At 39.3% G+C, this 6,000-nt stretch overlaps 1 pseudogene; it reads left to right on the top strand.

The window, feature by feature from the left end:
* The first annotated feature begins 527 nt into the window (after nucleotides 1-527).
* Nucleotides 528-6,000, top strand: part of LOC120365025 (CDGSH iron-sulfur domain-containing protein 1 pseudogene) — a 29,703-nt pseudogene continuing 24,230 nt past the window's right edge.

The following is a 6,000-nucleotide window of genomic DNA, read 5'->3' as shown; positions in this document are numbered from 1 at the left end:
CACCAGCTTACACCCCATAGAAATCAAAGTTTTTATTTTAACTTTAACATTTAACAAAACTTTAACATTAAAGTTTTTCATCTTAAGAAATAATATTTTAACATGTGCAGACATATCCAGTGTGAATGAAAAAGGAAGCAGTTGCAGGACACGCAGACCAAATAAAAAGAGAAATGACAATGAACACTCACAGGGTATTTACATGCCAGGCCCTGTTCTAAGTGCTTGACGTATCCTAGCATATTCAGTGCTCACAGTAGCCCTACAACTTGCGTACTGCTAGCAGGCCCCTTTGAAAGATGAAGATGAAGCACAGAGAGGCACTTACAAAGACCACACAGTGTGAACTTGAAACCAGGCAGTGGAGCCCAAGAACCAATGCTCATGACCACCTTTCTTCTTAATTTCTGATCCCAACCACTCTTCCAATCTGCCTCAAAGCAGAGATCAGTGATATTACTGTGATTTTAAGCAGACCAAGGGCAGCCAGGAGCAGGATGAAAAGAGGCAGAGATGTTGAGGGAAACATGGAGACAGGAAGAATGAAGCTGGACAACTGGGCACAGAGCAGCACAACCAAGGAGTCAAGGAAGGAGAAGCTGGAAGTGAGACGATGGAGTTCACGGGCAACTGTGAAAAGCAAAGAGGTTCGGAAGGAGCAATTTTCCCCCCTCAGCCTCCTGAGTAGCTGGGACTCCAGGCACACACCGCCACACCTGGATAATTTCTTTTGTATTTTAGTAGAGACGGGGTTTGTCTGTGTTGCCCAGGCTGGTCTCGAACTCCTGAGCTTAAGCAATCTGCCTGCCTCGGCCTCCCAAAGCGCTAGGATTACAGACATGAACCACCACACCCGGCCAAAAACATCTTTTTAATGAAGAGCATGGTATGAATTTCACGATGCAGACAAGAGAGCATTTGTTAATAAAAATTAAAAGAGTTGGATCTAGCACCGGTGCTTTTTCATTTTGTTCATCCATTCCCTAATAGCCGGTGAGCTTTCACTTCTAAAATAACAGAGACGGAAGAGGCCGGGCCAGACTGACATTCCCCTCACTCGATACAAAGCTCAGTCTTGTCAGTGGGGCAAGCACAAAGGAGGGAATGAGCCATAGAAAGCCATTTTATTGCCTTCAGAGGGCTATTTCAACATGCCACAGAGAATATGGCTCAATTCAGTAAAGGAGAAGCTGTTAGTGTCACCTGCCTGTTCCACCTGGGCTGTGTAGAGCCACGCTCGGGCTCCACAGTGTCACAGCTGTTCAACATGGGGAGGACTGGCCTTGTGTCACATTTACCTGAGTGGCCAGGATTCCCAAATGTCTAAAAGAATGTGACGGAAGAGCCAAAGGCATACAGCCAAAGACAATTTAGGAATCGTTTGCTTATTGACCAGAGAGGTGGGAATTCTTGAGTAAAACATACTGCCTTCTGAATACAATCCAAGTACAGAGCCTCCCTTATCATTCCAGCCTTCACATCCCAGTACTTCCCAGACTCAGCTGATGTGAGTAATCACTTCGAGTACTTGCTTTAAAATGAAATTTTTTTTTTAATTAGCTGGGCTGGAGGATCACTTGAGTCTTGAGAGGCTGAGGTTGCAGTGAGCTGTGATGGCACCACAGTGCTCCAGCCTGGGTGACAGAGCAAGACCCTGTCTTCAAATATAAATGTGTGTGTGTGTGTGTGTGTGTGTGTGTGTGTGTGTGTGTGTGTTTGTGTGTAGTCTCACTTTATATAGATACACAGATAGATAGATCTTTTTATATACCCGACATCTTCTGATATAATTCTTATATCTTCTTCTAATTGCTTCAAATTTCTATTCAATTCTATTTTTTCAGTATATCTTTAGATCAAATACATTTTTACTTCCATAACAATTATTCTAGGGAGGTTAACATTTATTATAATATTTTTCTACTTATTTTTATATTTAATATAATGTACATTTTCTATTTAATATAATTATTATTTATGTAATCCAGTCAATATATTATTAGAATATTAATTGTTGAAGCAGTTTCACTTAGTGGCAATTTCAGCCTATGTGTCAATTATTACCAAGTATTCCAAGTGCCACAAGAGATTGTTTTGCTCACTTTAGATGACAAAGTTATCCTATAAATTAACTCTTCAGTTCATTCTTTAGTTTCTTTATTCTTTTCTTTATTGAAATGGAGTCTCTTTTGTCACCCAGGCTGGAGTTCAATGACACAATCTCGGCTCACTGCAACCTCTGCTTCTCGTGTTCAAATGATTCCCCTGCCTCAGCTTCCTGAGTAGCCTGAATTACAGGTGCCCACCACCATGCCCAGCTAATTTTTGTATTTTCAGTAGAGATTGGGTTTTGCCATGTTGGCCAGGCTGGTCTTGAACTCCTGACCTCAGCTGATCCGCCCACCTCGGCCTCCCAAAGTGCTGGTATTACAGGCATGAGTCACCATGTCTGGCCTATTCTCCAGTTTCTTGAGTTGAAATTAAGCTTTCTTCAGTTCCATCTCAATGTGTAACTCTGGCTTTGCTAGGTCCTCTCCTGCAAAATGTCTATTTAATTGGATAATGATCACTTGTCCTTGTATTATTCTTATAAACATTCCTATACAACTGGATGTAATTTCTTCAGAAATCAGGAAGAATTCTACATGGCAATGAAATCTTTTCCAGATATACTTTTGCATTAGTATTATGAGATTGTGTATTATTATTAAGATATAAAACTAAAAAACAGCCTTGTTCTGATGTTGACTATGTAACTATGACCACATTATGGCAAACATACATCCACATTAAAAAAAAAAAAAAAAACTTTAAAAACATGATTATCCAATGTTTCTTAACATCCAGCTGTTTGGCATTACAAAAACAAAACATCAGGATAGCAATTAAACGTATTTAGTTATCACGAAGATATTTTGCTTTCTGTAAGAATGTATAAGAATTTTTAAAATCTTATTAAATTTTTCTGATAATCACCTCCATGGTCAAAGTAATCAAGGTCACAGAGATTTGAAATGTAAATGGTTTCCTGCCTTCAAACAATGCTCAGCGTTGTTGGCTCTAACCTCCTATGAATGCATAGCTTGTAAATTTCTTCTGAATGCATTGCATTCCAATCCTCACAAGTGGGGACTTTAAATAGCAGCTTATCATTATGTCAAAATTCCTTAATGCTTTTACATCAGAAAGAAGGCATATAAGGAAAATACGAAATCGAACTGTTCCAGACTATCACACTGCTATTTATATGGTAAATGGGACACACAGTGACCTCTACGAATTGTAATTGTTCAACTGTACAAGACAGCTGGTACATATAAAAGATGAGTTCTTTAGAAAAAGATTCATTTGGAACTAGTTCTAATGCCTTTTTGTTACAGAATGTCAGATGTGAAAAACTTCTATGTATATGTCCTGTGGCATTATACAAAAATAGCATCTCTCAGTGCAACTTGATCACCAGAATATTCTGCCTCAGGTGCTATTTCAGCCATACAGATATAAGTGAGGTGTGATAGATCACCAGGTAATGCTGAGGACGGAGATAGGTAACAAGTAACAATAAATTGTGGCTATGCAGCTTTAACCAGAAAAAGAAAAGAAAAAAAAAAAGTAACCCGGTGAATTCTCCAGTTAGCAATCAGGCTCCTTTGATTCATTTGAATTATAAATACAGAGAGAAGAAAAGAAAGAAAAGACCCACAAATATTTTACCTAAATTAGTTCCAACAGAATATTGGAATGTGTGTGTCAGACTTGACCATTATTAAGCCTGGTATATAATTATAGCAAAGTATCTTGCAGAATCTTGAAGCAATCATTTTCATTTTTCATTCCTACTTGGTGACTAAAAATTACCATTTCAAATTTCAATGAGTAATCCACATCAATTTTGAATATTTCAAAAGTCACATAGACCTGAAGATATTATAAAATTTACAAAAGCATTCAGATGCAGGTAACCGTAGTTATCGGATAGGACGCTGCAATGTTAGCACTGCTTTATTTAGAATGATATCTACATGGTAAGCAGAAAAACAAAGGTATACCCTTTATCACACCTCACTTATATCTATATGGCTGAAATAGCACCTGAGGCAGAATATTCTGCGTTGGAACAAAATAATCATTTGAATGTGAAATGTTGTATGTCAGTCAAGACGGCTCTGATGCTCTCCTTCACCAGAATGTAAGTCCTTTGAGGGCAGAATTATTTGCATGCCCAGTGCTGATCACCTCTGTGCCTAGAATAGTATTTGGCACAGATTAGGTGCTCACTAAATATTTGTTATATTTGTTGAATGTATGAGTGAATTCACTCTTTCAACAGAGAGAGGAGAGAGAGAGAGAGAGTGTGTGTGTGTGTGTGTGTGCACGTGTGTGTGTGTGTGTGTGTGTGTGTGGACAGGGTCTCTCTCTGTCAATCAGGTTGGAGTACAGTGGTGTGATTTCAGCTCACTGCAACTTCTGCCTCCCAGGTTCAAGTGATCCTCCCACCTCAGCCTCCCAAGTAGCTGGAATTGCAGGTGCACACTACCACACCAAGCTAATTTTTTTTATTTTTAGAAGAGACCAGGTTTTGCCATGTTGGCCAGCCTGGTCTTGAACTCCCGAACTCAGGTAATCCACTGGCCTGGGCCTCCCAAAGTGTTGAGATTACAGACGTGAGCCACCACGCCTAGCCTGAGAGTCTTGATGGTTAAATACCACAGATGTGATACCTAAATATAGGATACAAGGATAGCTGGCCTTCAGAGGAAAGACGGGGCATTTCAAACCAGGTGACCACAAACTTACTATTTGTACTCTTGGTCATTTGAAAAAAAAGAAAAATGAGAACTTAGCCTTGGTGCCTTCTGTGAAAGCAGTGGAATAAGACATAGGGAGAAACTTTAGGAAATTTAGCCTGAGGTTCACTGTGGTTCAGTCTAGACATTTTGAAAGAATGGGGGGACTAACAAGACTTCACACAACCATATGAGTTACCATTACCATGTTATTGTTGTTTGTCTGCTTTTCATTGTTGTCTAAATTTCTGATCTCTGAAAGGGGCTCTAGCAGAAATGCTAAACACCCAAAAGAAGCTACTCTGGACATATTGGTCATCAGAACAAACCACGAGGAATTACCTGTTCTCATAAGAGCTCAAGTCCAGTTTTCCAACTCCAGAGACGGAACATTTGCCTGAGAAATGAAACTTTCTGGTGATCATCCAAAACAAGCCCAAAAGCCTTCTGAGGCTCTCCAACTGCTACTTTTCTTCTACCATAATTCTGCTTGTAATTATAAGTTTGTCTGATACGATCCCTAATCCATGTTTTTTTTACATATATCAATTTTTCTATTTTATAGTTGTTCTAGGAGTGGTTTAAAGTTGTGGTGTCATAGAAGTTAAATCAGACAAACTTTTTTTTAAGTGCTACCAAAATTACCTGAAATGTGTGTATATTTTAGAAAGCTAATCTCTAATTCATTTCACTGGGTTTAACACAGTGGGATATGTTAAAATATAAATAAAGTGCATCTTTTTCTGTGATTAGTAAAAAGCTTTTCCTAAGCTTTGCTTAACCTCTTGCTGTGTGCAATTGCCAATAGATTCCATTAAAAGGTTGGTTTGATGCTAGCTAATCTGAATTCCCAGCAGTTCAGGTTGAAGGAATTGTTTCAGGGCACTGAGACCCATCAGGAGAAAAGACAACCAACAACAGAAGTGCTATAGGATGGTCACAGTATCTGCTTACATTTTGATGATACTATTTAGAAAACAATATTCAGGCACTGTTCTTGCTGAATGCTTAATGTGCTCAGGTATCAATCCGCGTGTTCTGCTGCAAAACCCCAGGTGTGTCTTCTTCCTTTGGGCTTAGGCAGAAGGCACAACAGCCTCCTACTGCTGTTGTATAATTCACTCCAAGCTTTGCTTGATTTTGTGGACCCAGACGGTGGCCTGACCTAAGCTACCTCTAAGTAACACACATCCTTGACTCAACCCGAAGCCAG

This window comes from Saimiri boliviensis, chromosome 7 (assembly GCF_048565385.1).
Source record: "Saimiri boliviensis isolate mSaiBol1 chromosome 7, mSaiBol1.pri, whole genome shotgun sequence".
Lineage (NCBI taxonomy): Eukaryota > Metazoa > Chordata > Mammalia > Primates > Cebidae > Saimiri > Saimiri boliviensis.
This window is presented reverse-complemented; position numbering and strand designations above follow the sequence as displayed.